Source organism: Lygodium microphyllum, chromosome 6 (genome assembly GCF_053477565.2).
Source record: "Lygodium microphyllum isolate KBCC chromosome 6, Lygodium_microphyllum_v1.1.10, whole genome shotgun sequence".
NCBI lineage: Eukaryota > Viridiplantae > Streptophyta > Polypodiopsida > Schizaeales > Lygodiaceae > Lygodium > Lygodium microphyllum.
The window spans coordinates 3762560-3776751 of NC_141140.1; positions in this window are offsets into that span (position 1 = coordinate 3762560).

Genomic DNA, 14192 nt, shown 5'->3' on the forward strand with positions numbered 1-14192 from the left:
GAATTTGGTGAAACTTCACCCTCATGCTGGGCATTAGAAAAACTCATTTATATTAAAAATTTGGCCCCATCAGAAGCCTCTGGGTCACCTGTCCGGAGGCTCGCGTCTGGGGCCCTGAATCTGGGGGGCCCCAGACGCGAGCCTCCGGACAGGTAATCCAGAGGCTTCTGTTGGGGCCAAAAAAAATTTGGATGGTTGATGTGTCCTTGAGGAGCCTACAGGTAAAATTTCATGTGAATCGGAGCACTGGTGATATTTTTCCTAAGCGTGGATTCATTAATTGAAATTTTAGGGTTTTTGAAAAGTTTGGCTATAAGTTTAAAGTTTCACCTCATTTTACACATTTCACTTTTGAGTTCTGAGTTCTCTCTCCTAGAAGACATGGTACGCACCAAGCAAGCGGCCCGGAGATACCCCCTGGAAATTCCATACGGCAGCCACGTCCTCCAGCTCCACCACCACCACCACCACACCAGCATCGCAAGCGTCGATGAAAGCCAGGCACAGTGGCTCTTCGCGAGATCCGCCACTACTAGAAGACCACTCACCTCCTGATACCGAAGGCTCCATTCCAAAAGTTGGTGCGGGAGATCATGGAGGGCATACTGATCATGAACAACAGAAACCAGTTTCCAAACACATCACGCGCGAAACAACCGGATCGCTGGACTGCCCAGGCCCTCCTCACACTACAAGAAGCTGCTGAAGCCTACCTCGTCGACTTATTTGGAGACTCAGTCTATGTAGCGGTGCATGCAAGGAGGGTCACTGTCACCGAGAGGGATCTGCGGATAGTCAGGTTCTTTCGGCGATGGAAAGATAGTCCTCGCGGAGGTCAGCAAGGATAGAGGTGTACAAACTCAAAAGCACATGGAATGTAGCTTCTGAAGACATTTTGTAAAGCCTTGGTCGTAATGGACCCCATGTAAAATTATTATTAATACAAATACAAAGTTTTTGGCGCGTCTTATTTTTGCTTAGTCACTTGATATTTATTTTATTTACGTCGTTGAGTTATCGTTACATGCGTTCGAACAAATACATGTTGCGCACGAATTCGATAAAGCACTGTGTATTAAATTTAGGGTACGAATCGTGTTACATATAAATTCGATAAATAAATGTAACATTCAAGTAAAAAAAAACAGTAAATGACACGTATCACAAACTACATTGCACGCGAATCCAACAAACATCAGTTTTCATTACTTAAAGAGAAGATTACAAAGTGCAGTACATCAGTGATGCGATATCAGTAGGCAATAAGTACATCTATTCTCTCCTAGGCTTCTTGGAGCTAGGCTCCCCATGGTCAGAGCTATTCTTGATCATAGGCAACAATACATTTTGCCCCAATAGTTCCTGTCTAATGATAGTGGGGTCTTCAACACTGGCAACCATGCCACGGGCCACCATGGAGAAAAGTGGGCCAGACCTAGTACTCGTGAATAAGTAGAGAAGCTTCGAACGTCGAAGCAACACTACTTTCTCCAGGCTGGAGTTGGTCGGGATGGTCTTGAAGGGCCCAGCCTTTGTTAGTGCCCTCAACTTCAAGAAGTTCTCTGCAAAAGCAAGGGAGCATGTCTTATGAAATACAATAATGTCGTTGACAAGCTGCCCAACATACTCCTTCAATGCCGAGTCTTGCACCCTTCCTTGGCTACCAGATCGGCCACCCTGCCTAGATGAAAACTCATCTATATAGACAATCTCCTGCAACACACAAGTTCAGTATCAGACTCACTATGCATGGAGTGTGCTGAAGATATATAAATCATATTCATATGAAACTTAACCAGTAGGGCCTCTAGGGCATCGGGAGCACACACATGTGTTTTTGTCGGGATCGGGCCCCCAGAAGTGCCCTGGCCGGAGGCTCGCGTCTGGGGGCCTGAATCTGCAGATTCAGGCCCCCAGACGCGAGCCTCCGGCCAGGGCACTTCTGGGGGCCCGATCCCGACAAAAACACATGTGTGTGCTGCAGATTCAGGCCCCCAGACGCGAGCCTCCGGCCAGGGCACTTCTGGGGGCCCGATCCCGACAAAAACACATGTGTGTGCTCCCGATGCCCTAGAGGCCCTACTGGTTAAGTTTCATATGAAACCGAGAACATTACCTTCTCTGCATCATCTATCTGCCGCTGTAATGGAGCATCCAGGTCTGCTCCTGCCACTGGGCTGCCCTCGTCTCTCTCCTGGGTAGGCACTGCATAGTCGGGTCGAGGACCAAAAAGGCTTTCCTGCAACCGCTCGAACTCCTCATCAGAGATCTGATACTGTGGCGCCACATCCTCAATCTGCTCCTGGATGCTCACAATGGCAGAGATGTCATCGATGCTCGTGCCATCATAACGAGCCACCTCATCAACATGTGGTGGGGCATCCTGTAAATCAAAATCTATGAAATCACTAGGTGCATCACGCACCATGATACAGTATAGTTCTTATTCCCTAAGCTCCAACAACTCTAGCACATCCTGCATGAGTAGATATTCCACCCCCTCGATGGTGATAGCATGGAGAGAAGAGAGGGGTGGCTCTTCGCTCGTGGGCATCTCATCAGGGCAGGGAGGTGGGTGCACAATGGCCAAGCTCTGTGCTGCCTCAACACTCAGATCGAGAGTGATCTCCTCAGGCTCCCTCTCAAAGTACTCTAATAGTGACCGAGAGGGTGCGTCGATGTCCTCGTCACTGTCCTCTTGCACCTCAGTGCACATAACATATATGGCAAAGGCGGCATCCCTCTCAATGAGATCCATCGTGATGTGGTCCTGTGACGAGGTGGGCACTGCTCTAGCGCGGAGATGTTGCCCCACATGCACCAGGGCTCGACTTATCACCTTTGCATGGCTGGATCCGGCACACAAACTATACAAAAAATCCATGGGAACCCACCTGAGAGTGGAGTCGGGAATAGAGCAAGTGAGAGGGTTCACTGCATCACAAAACGATGCTAGTATACTAGAGTCAGGGTCTACAGCAGAAAGCGAGCTCTCTAGACTCAAGGTCACGCAAAACCTAGGGTATATCTGGTCCCCTATGTGCGCGTAGCATGTGGAACTGATCCATGCGGCGAAGGCGGGAGTGGTAGCCATGGCACACAAAGAGAGAAGGAATGAGAGCACAAGTGTAGGGAAGTGGAGAATGAAAGCGAAAATGAGTTTGGAGTTATAGCTTTTATGTGTCTAGGGTTTTAAATAAAGGTTCTTTATAAAGTTATTAATTCTAAAGTTTCAAATTAAAACTCTTACCTTAGTTTCTTTATTTCAGTACTTTAAAGTCACTGTTAAAATTACTCATACAGACAAACGCTTTGTTCTACATTATTATATCCTCGAATATGTTTGGGTCGCTGAGTATATTCAAGTCTAACGAGAGAAAATATATAATTTTTTAAAGAAAATAAATCTAAAAGGCCTTGAAATTCCCTTTGGATCCAATTTAATATTAAAATGTAATAAACGAGCAGCAGAGATGCGCTACAATATATCATTGTGCAAAGACAATATTCTCTAGATTATAGACCTCTAACCTGCAATTTAATTATGATTTTTAACTGCACGATTGAGTAATTACAGTATGTATTATCGCATGCTTGGATCACAGTAAACTAAAATTTAAAGTACTCAGAAGTTCAAAAAAGGTATGTATTCGCTCTTTATAAAGTTTTTTTACAAGGATTCCACTATCTCAAGGATATGTGGAGAAGCACATTGTTTACATGTCATGGATTGCTCACTACGAGTCCTGACTTTTCTATTATCTAACTTGAAATAGAAGTTGTAGAGGGGCTCACTAGACATTAATTGGATTTCTTGTCTCAGAAAATAAATGGGCCAATGACTCTCTGCACTGACTACGAAAGGATTATGACCACTCCACAAGATTACCACATCTACGAGCGCTGTATGTGTCATCTCGGATATCTTGATCCAAGCTGATCCACTCCCCTCGCAAAAGTCGCCATCTTCTATATCGAAAGCGAACGCACAGAGTTTGTCTAGCAATGAAATACCTGTAATAAAAACAAAAATAATGGTAAGTGATCAATGCGACTAACATAACAATTCATCTAAGCGAGACCTATGTCAATTAAATCAAGGTATGCAAAGTAGTAAAAAAGTTTTACCTGAATGTAATATCAGATTGGTTGACCCTGCACTCAATCGTCTCATCAAAATGTGTTCTTTTGACTTCCCAAGACTCACCCAATAGCTGACTCATCCATTCCTCGGATGGACACTTGCATTGATAAGTAATCTTTGTTTTCTTCAAAACATCACATGAACCAAACAAATGTGCAAACAATGAGAATGGAATAAACCAATTAAGATGCACATCTTTGGAGCCTGTGGTGGGTTTCATAGCACTATTGATGTCAGATTTTATCTTCGACTTGCAAGCTCCTGACAACTCCAAGCTACCAATGAACCATTCACCACTAGACAATGGCGGCAATGGGACATGCTGCAATCTCTGGCTTTCTACCACATACAATGAATTATAAAAAAAGATATTTTGAGTGGCAAGTTGACTTGTAGAGGTATTATCATAGATCAAAGAACCTATCTCTTCATGCCAAACATGTATCTTGCCGCTTAAACATTCCACATTCTGCCATTCATGCAAAGTCGATGGATATAGAGCTGTCAATCAAACAAGACTGAATTAGAATACTGCAAAGACTTTTAAAAACAACTCTGATACAAAAGAATAATCAATGATAAAATTTAACAACTTACTGTTTTGTTTATAATTTGCAATGTTGTTCTCGTCGTGTACAGAGATTTGTTTATGCGTATAAACATGTTGAATCAACACTTCTGTTACTGCACTTGTGCCATTAAACACTTTTCTGAACTCTAGAATTCTACCTTTCCAATGTTTGCTAGGGTTTGCAACATCCTTGCGCTTGACCTTGAAACTCCCTCGAGTACTTGGGTGCATCAAAATCCAATCCAACTTATAATACTTATCACAAATCCAATTACCGCCATTATCTTTCCTATTGAAGACCTCCACTGCAAGTATGCTACTGATATTTTTCCTCCGTGAAGACATCTGTAACAACCAAATACAAAAGTTACCTATTAGCATGTGTATAATTTGCAAATGTTATCTCCAAATGAAATTAAATTTAAATGGATCAATTTAAAAAAGAAACATTGTACCTGTAATTTCTTTCACAAAGATCCCTAGATATGTTGAACAAGAAGTTGACTTATAGCAAGACCATTGTTCCTTCACTGACAGATTCCTGTAGTACAAAAACAAAAGAAATATCGGGTCAACACATACGTATAACTTATATAGGCTTTGTCCAAATGCGTTGAAATTTAACCATGGAACAGTAGTAAAAAATGGCAATATACCTGTGGCTTTCTCTGCAAAAAATCCCAAAGATATTGTAGAAGTTGAGTTCTTAATAAATCATTGTTCTTCACCCTCGGAGATTCTTGGAGTAAAAAAACAAAGGAAAGCTCAGTATGCATGTAACTTGTATACATTTTGTCTAAACGAGATAAAATTTAACAGTGGAGCAACAAAAAAACAAGACAATATACCTGTAACTTTGTTTACAGAGAAACCCTAAGATGTTGAAGAAGAAGTTGAGTGTTCAAAATCCCAAAGATGTAGAAGTTGAGTTCTTAATAAATCATTGTTCTTCACCCTCGGAGATTCTTGGAGTAAAAAAACAAAGGAAAGCTCAGTATGCATGTAACTTGTATACATTTTGTCTAAACGAGATAAAATTTAACAGTGGAGCAACAAAAAAACAAGACAATATACCTGTAACTTTGTTTACAGAGAAACCCTAAGATGTTGAAGAAGAAGTTGAGTGTTCAAAATCCCAAAGATGTTGTAGAAGTTGAGTTCTTAATAAATCATTGTTCTTCACCCCGGAGATTCTTGGAGTAAAAAAACAAAGGAAATCTCAGTATGCATGTAACTTGTATACATTTTGTCTAAACGAGATAAAATTTAACAGTGGAGCAACAAAAAAACAAGACAATATACCTGTAACTTTGTTTACAGAGAAACCCTAAGATGTTGAAGAAGAAGTTGAGTATTCAAAATGTCACTATTATTGACTGTAAGAGACTCCTAGAGCATCAAAACAAAAGAAATTACATGTCAGAGAATGCACATAACTTGCACAGGTTTTCTCCAAACGAGATAAAACTTTACCATAGAACATCTATGGAAGAGAAAATAATACCTGTAGAGTTTTGTGAAGAGAATCTTAGGGCTTTGGTAAAACAAGCTCTGCTCTCATGAAACACATGAATCTCTCTCTGTGCTTGTGCAAAGCAAATGAAATTTTACAGGGTTACAGACATGGCAAGAAACAGTGAGGCTGTAAAATTTCGTCAGGAAAGAAGAAGCGGGGAAAGAGATATGACAAATTTGAGTTCCGCCTAAAAAAGAGGGGGAAACTGAAAAGGGGAGAAAAGAAAAGTCAAACATAAAAAATAAGAAAATGAAAATTCGAGGCACAAACTTCCAAGAAGTGACAGCTTTGTACTCCCCTTTTCCCTTATTTTATTGCTGAGGGAAGATTTGATCCAAGATATGGCTAGAAGATTCATGTTACATGAATCTGGAATCCCAGCTCTCTCATTGGTTAGGCCTATATTTGTTTATTCACTCCTTAAGGGGCAAAAAAGAGAGTCCATATTTCTCCTAATGATTTTAGGAAAAATTCATGGAACAAGGATTCATAGAGACAACTTTCTTATGGGCAAGCATCTTACAATGAAAACGAATATAAGGAAAAGATCAATATCACTAATTTCAAAGGAGATAATGCTTCACCAAGTTTCGAATGGGAGGAGTGGATTAATAAGCTTGAGTTGTACTTCACCCTTTATCCTAGAAGTGAAGAAGCTAAGTTTTATTTCACAACTCTTCATCTTGAAGGTTATGCCCATACCTAGTGGCATTACATGCACATGATTCGACAAAACTCTCTTGGAAGGATTTCAAGCAAGCAATGATTGATATCTTTGTTTCTCCTTTGGAAAATGAAAGGCTTAAAAGAAGATGGTATACATGTCCTCAAAGAGAAATGTCCGTTAGAGACTATTCCAACACCTACTTGAATCTCTCCATGTATGTTGAAGGCATTTCAAATATTGCTAAGCTGAATAAACACATTTTTAGTCTTGACCCTGCCCTATCATCGGAGGTAGGAGCTCAACAACCAAAAACATCACATGAGGCCATACAATTGACTGAAAGATACTCCTTGAAGTACAAGAGAGATGTAGGAAATTACTAGCAAAGGAGTATGGGCAATAATATTTGCAATCAACCTACAAAATATGGGCAAGTTTTTAGACAATGAAGATACTCTTTTAAGCAAGAAAACAATTTTAGTGTATACGGGTAGCACTCATAGCTTCGTCAACACCAAATATTTGAATGGGCTGAAGTTGCTACCCATTGATATGGATTCTTTCTTGTGGATATAAGTTGCCAATGGGACATATGAGTCTAGTAAAGAAGTGTGTCCATGTACTTCAATTGAGCTATCACCCTCTTGCATAATAAAAGTAGACTTGATCACTTTGGATATGGGGTCTATTGACATTGTTATTGGATGTAATTGAAAGAAAACACTTGGAAAATTCACCTTAGACTTGGAGCAAATGCAAATGGGATTTAATTGGCAAGGATAGCACATAGAGTTGAAAGGCATAGGCCACAAACAAATAGAACTCATCTCCATGAAGAAATTATGAAAAGAAATCAATGCCAAGTCATTTATCTTCACTCTTTTGCTTGCGAAATAGATGAAGGGCACTCAAAAAATTAGCCATCTTCTTCTTCAAAGAAAATAGATTTAAGATTGGAAGAGCTATTGGAGGAATACAAGGATTTATTTCAGCCACCATCATCTTTACCTTCAAAGTGAGAGGTTTAATTTGTTGCCTAACACAAAGCCCATCAACAAACCTCCCTATCGCTTGTCCAAGTTTAAAAGGGAAGAAGTGGAGTGACAAGTCAAAGAATTGCTACAAATGGGTTTAATTCAGCAAAGTCAATCACCATTTTCCTGTCCGATACTTTTAGTCAAGAAGAAGGATGGATCGTTTTGCATGTGTATTGATTATTGGGATTTGAAAAAGTCAATGGTCAAGAATAGGTATCCTATTCCCCGAATTGATGATCTTTTGGATGAACTTAAAGATGCAAAGGTCTTCACCAAAATAGATATTCAATTGGGTTATTATCAAATTCGAATGAAGGAAGGAGATGAGTTCAAAATAGCTTTTAGGACTAAAAGAGGACTATATCACTTCTTGGTTATGCCATTTGGACTTTCCAATGCACTCGCTACTTTTCAAGTCCTCATGAATAAAATATTACAGTCCTTGTTGTTCAAAACAGTCCTTGTTTTCTTTGATGATATCCTAATCCATAGCAAATCCAAGGATGAGCATTTGAAGCATATGAGAGAGGTCTTTGACACATTACAAAGACACATACTCTTTGCCAAGATGACGAAGTGTTCTTTCATGGAAGATGAAGTTGAATACTTAGGTCATGTTGTGGGAGAGCAAGTCAACAAAGTGGACCCCAATAATGTAAAATGTATTAAAGGATGGCCTACTCCTACGAATGCAACCTCTTTAAGAGGATTCATTTGGTTATTATCCTTCTATAGGAGGTTCATTAAGAATTATGCACATGTGGTGGCTCCATTGATGGATAGACTCAAAAAGGAGGCTTTCTTTTTTGTCTCCATTACCGATCAAAGTTTCAATGAGCTGAAATATCTCTTAATTTTAGCACCTATCCTTGTATGCCCAAATTTCTCTAAGGAGTTTATCATATGTGCGAATGCTAGTGGAAGAGGAATTGGGGTTTTTTTATGTCAAGACCATGGAGTCATAGCTTATGAGAGCCGAAAGCTTGATGGCAACGAGCGTCAATTACATGTTTATGAGCAAGTGATGTTAGCAATATTACATGCTATGAAAAACTGACATCATTACATTTATGGCAGCCATTTCAATGTCAAAAGCGATCATCATGTGCTGAAATACTTTCTTTCACTACCAAATTTGTCTCCCAAGCAATGAAGATGGTTAGCTACTCTTCAAGGATATGACTTTGAGATATCTTATATGGTTGGAAAAGACAATGTGGTGGCTATCAGAAAGTGGCATCATTACATCTATGACAGCCATTTCAAGGTCAAAAGCGATCATCGTGTACTGAAATACTTTCTTTCACAAACAAATTTGTCTTCCAAGCAACGAAGATGGTTAGCTACTCTTCAATTATATGACTTTGAGATATCTTATATGGTTAGAAAAGACAATGTGGTAGCGAATGCCTTATTAAGAATGTGGGCATGTTCTATCTCTACCATTTCAATCATGCATAAGGATTGGATCCATGATATTCAAGAGGAGTATTTGGTTGATGAGTAAGCATCAAAGATGATAAAGGAATTTCAGCAACGCAAAGGAGAAGAGTATCCTGATTTCAAATGGCACAATGGTCTTTTATGGTATCATGGTAGAGTCTTCTAGACACCACAATCTTCTTTCAAAGATTGTATATTGCATGAGATGCACTCTTCACCTTTAGCGGGACACCATGGATTGTTCAAAACATTTGACAATATCCATAAGAGTTTCTATTGGAAGAGCATTTGGAGGGATGCCAAGGATTATGTTATGTAATGTCTTCCGTGTCAACAAAATAAAGATTCCTCTCTTCTACTCAGCAGTTCACTTCAATTAGTAATCCCTATTCCCAAAGGCAAGTGGATTGATATTATGATGGATTTTATTGTGGGAAAGTAAGGGTGGAATAGCATTTATGTGGTGGTAGATCGGTTGACTAAATCAGCTCATTTCCTCCCTACTCAAGCTCAATTTACAGCAAAGCAAGTGGCTGAACAATTTATGGAATGTAATTTCAAGCTTCATGGTATGCCACTGAAGATCATATTCGCTCGTGATAGTAAGTTCATGGGAAGTTTTTGGAGGAGTTTGTTCACTTCTATGCGAAGAATTTTGACTCCTAGCATGGCATAACATCCCCAAACCGATGGCCAAATGGAGTGTGTTAATAAATGGTTGGAAGTCTATCTTCGACATTTTTTCCATGATACTCAAGATTTGTGGGGTCATTGGTTACATCTTGTTGAATTTTGTTATAATAATACTCATCATATGAGCATTGGCATGTCACCATTTGAAGCGCTTTATGGATACAAAGTGCAAATACCTTCAGCTCTCTTTCATAAAGACATGAATCCACAAGCTAAGGCTGAAGTTGAGAAAATAGAAGCTCTTTTACATCAATGCAAAGAAAACATTAGAAAGGCACAAGATGTTATGAAGGCTTATACTGATGAAAAGAGGAGACCTTTGGAGTTTGAAGAAGGAGATTGGGTATTTCTCAAAATGACTAAATCTAGGCATTCTTCTCTCAAAAGTGGTCATAATAAGTTGGCTCATTGTTACTATGGGCCTTATCAAATCCTCAAACGAGTTGGTGATCTTGCATATAAGCTTGATTTTCCTTCTTCAACAAGGATTCATTTGACCTTCCATGTTTCCCAACTCAAGAAATATGTGGGTCTAGCCATAAAGGTTTTAGAGGAGTTACCTCCCATAGATGAAGATGGTCTCATCATTTATGAACGTGAAAAGATTATTGGCAAAATAGAAAAGGTTTCAAGGAATCGTTCACTGCTGGAATACCTTATTAAATGGCAAGGTTTTGCCCATGGAGGAGTCTACTTGAAAACCATCATCATATCTTGATTCTTTTACACGGCTTTTGTAGGAAACAGAGTAATATCTGAATAGGACAGCTTGCTATATTAGATTTCTGTCATAAAAGCAATTTCCCTACGGTCATTAAAATCAGATTTTTATGGCATGGCTAGATATTAGGGATTTTCCTTTACATTTCTATAGCTCATATATGGTGATTGGACATTTCTTTCTCAAGTTATGGCCATTCTTGTGCAATAGCCTATTTTTTGATAGTTTCCAGTAGTATAATCAGATTTCATGCTTGTACTACATTGACATATGAGATCTTCTTCAACTTGGAGTTTCATTTCAGCATGGATTCATTACTTACAAAGCTATCCTTGTAATCCTTCCTTGTAAATTGTCCCAATTCCAGCTTTGAGGACAAAGCTCTTTTAGGTTGGGATGGCTTGTAATAAAGCATAAATGCCTTAGTCTAGGGTAGGCTAGGGTTAAGTATAAAAGGTGGAGATGTAACATGTGAATGATCTTTTTGCCATTTTACAAACATTACATATTTGAGGTCTCAACCTCCCACCATCTAAGAGGGTAAATACTCTTGGCCATCATAGCTTGGGGTGCATACTATGATGTAGCCACTCATCATTTGATTCTCAACTAACATTGGTAATATCATTTCATGCCTAGCCATATTGGCTATGGTTTCTTGGCATTTTATGTCTATTTCTTGTATTTTTAGTTTAATGGTTTCCTGTGGGAATTAGTTTCATTACAACAAAGCATCCGACCATCACTTTGGCATTAACTCCATGCATATGGGACATAATTTGAAGCCATGAGTCCTTAATTTGTGGAGGAATACGGTCTAGGTAGAGCCTAGGCGATTGCTTAGAAATGAGCCAAGATTTGAAGGGATGTGGACCAATTTTTATGAGACACGGACCAAAGATTGAAGGGGCACTTAATGTATGCAATTTTTCACGCAAGAATCTTGGAGAGAGAGGAATAGAGAGCAATAAAAGTGGGCATCATGTGTTCATACTTCCGTTGATCACTGCCCATAGTTTGCTTAATCTTCTTCACGATTAACAGGAGAAATGAAGCCTCCTCTACACACTCGTCTACATTTCATGGACTCATTTGAAGAAATGGAAATGTTGATTTTCTAGTCTTTCTCTTTCCTCTCTTTCCTCTTGGATAATGGCTATTCTTATGAGAGAAGGGGGATGGGTGAAAGAGAGGAAGAGGTTAGAGTTATGTGAAAGAAATGGTTAGTCACATGTTGTTGGTCTTCGTGGAGGGCTCCTCAAGCACGTGAACACAGCCTTGGGAACCATTCGACATCTCTTTCATGCAATGGTGTGTAGGTAGTCAACGAGTAAGTGGCCTAGTTTTGTATAGCAAATAAAATCCAATTGAGAAAATGTTTTAGAAACATATAAAGAAACATATAACGATAATCATTAGTACTTAACATTGATTTTTTTGAGTTTTTTTAATTTTCTATGGATAAAATGGCTAGAAATTAAGAAAAATAAAAATAAAAAATAAAAAATAAAATAAAAAATAGATGAAAAAATACTAATAATGGTATAGTAAACCTATAAATTTTAAAAAGCATACAATTTTTAATTTTCAAAACAATTAAGGTTTCTAAGCATGAAACATGCGTATTGGTAGCATTGGGTGTTGGACCTCGGGTATGCATAGTAATCTAAATGAAAGAACATGTTAAATTACGATGAAAAATACTTAAAAAATAATTTTATTGTTTGTACATCATATGTAGGGTGATTATGTGTGAAATATGCACCCAAAACTAACAAAAGTGAGAAGCACTCGGTGCTTTTGGGATGTATACAACATCGACGTAATATGTAGTTGAAAGTCATGAAATTCTATAAAGGATTGTTTGCTACACCCACTTCTTGTTTTCTCACATTAAAAATGCTTGGGTAGTCTCATGATCACTATGCATTGAAGCATTTTAATGCATATATTGGTATATAGCACTTGGTTCCTATATTGACTGAGTGGGTAAGGAGATGTAAGAAGCTGATTAATCTTGAGGGTTAAAAGGGGTTTCTTGTGAGAATGAGTGGAGAGTAAGTGTTACATTTGTGCTAAAAAATGAGGACTAGCGGGTCAAATCCCAGTTGTAAGGACCGATGGGTCAAATCTCTAATGAGGTAGATCACTGGTATCTAGAGGTCGTGGCAATTAGCTGAGTAGGTGCCTTTGTGATGTTTATGTGGTGACTAGACACGTTCAGTTTGGGCACTCCTGCTTGGAGTTTGGGACATGCAATTAGGAGATTGGACTACAATGTAATGTGTCAAGTTTTAGAGAGAGAGTTCCTACTCTATTGTCAGTCACTCATGGCTATAGGATAGTGGAGGTTGGTCTTGTGAGTTTGTCAATGAGCTTGAGTGTGTGAGAGCCATTGTTGAGCCCATTTTAGGTCCCAAAAGATTCCTTTAGGATTCCCAAAAGAGGGCCTAAAACTTGGTTCTTGAGTGTATGCCTCTTCACTTTTCGAAGCAAAGAGAGAGAGTTGCTTAGGCAAGAATGAGAAAGAAAACTAGAGGTCTCTTGTATCCAATGAGAGGAAAGTGAAGAGTGGTTAAGGAGGTGTGTGAAAATATTTTGCAAGTACTCCCTTGATTGATCTACTCCCATAGCTCTTGGAGTTAGGGGTCTTACAACCCCTCGCAATAGAAAGAGTCCCAACAAGCATGATGGTGGAAGCCTAGCTTTGACTCCCATTGCTGGAAGGTTTAGTTAGTCCCCCAAGAGAAACTAGTCATAGTGATGGTTCTAGCCCACCCTCTAGTGGTGCTATAGGGAGTACTCCAGTTGTCACTAGTGGTATTCCTATATCTTTTGGGATGGCATATAAAAGAATTTTAGAAATTGATGTTCAACTATCAAGTCAATGAAGAGGCACATCTTATGATATTCTTTAGTATGATCCTTAAAGGAAATGTAGCCTAGTGGTATTATCGACTTATGCAACCAGATTTGATTATAAATATGCAAGGGTTCTACACTATATTTTGTAGGGAGCTCTCTCCTATAAAGGGGTCAATATTGGCTACATGCCGCCCTAAATGAGACTCAACAATAGTTTAATGAGAGTGTGAAAGTGTATGCTCAAAAGCTACGCAAAGTATTATGTTGTTTGGTTAACAACATTCAATTACCCCTTGCTACTCAGTTGTATTTTTTCTTGAGAGATTTGTATTTTACAATCCAACACACTTGAGTAACACTACACTGAATGATTTAGATGTAGCTATAATAGTAGTTGACAGTGTCGAGTCAAGAATTCAGGTTGTGTATGTAGTAGCAAGGCAAGCCCTCTCAATGACTAGGATAGTGCCAAATGCGGCACTAATAGGATATAACTCAATACTTGTACTACCCAATAACACCATGGGTCAAAGTC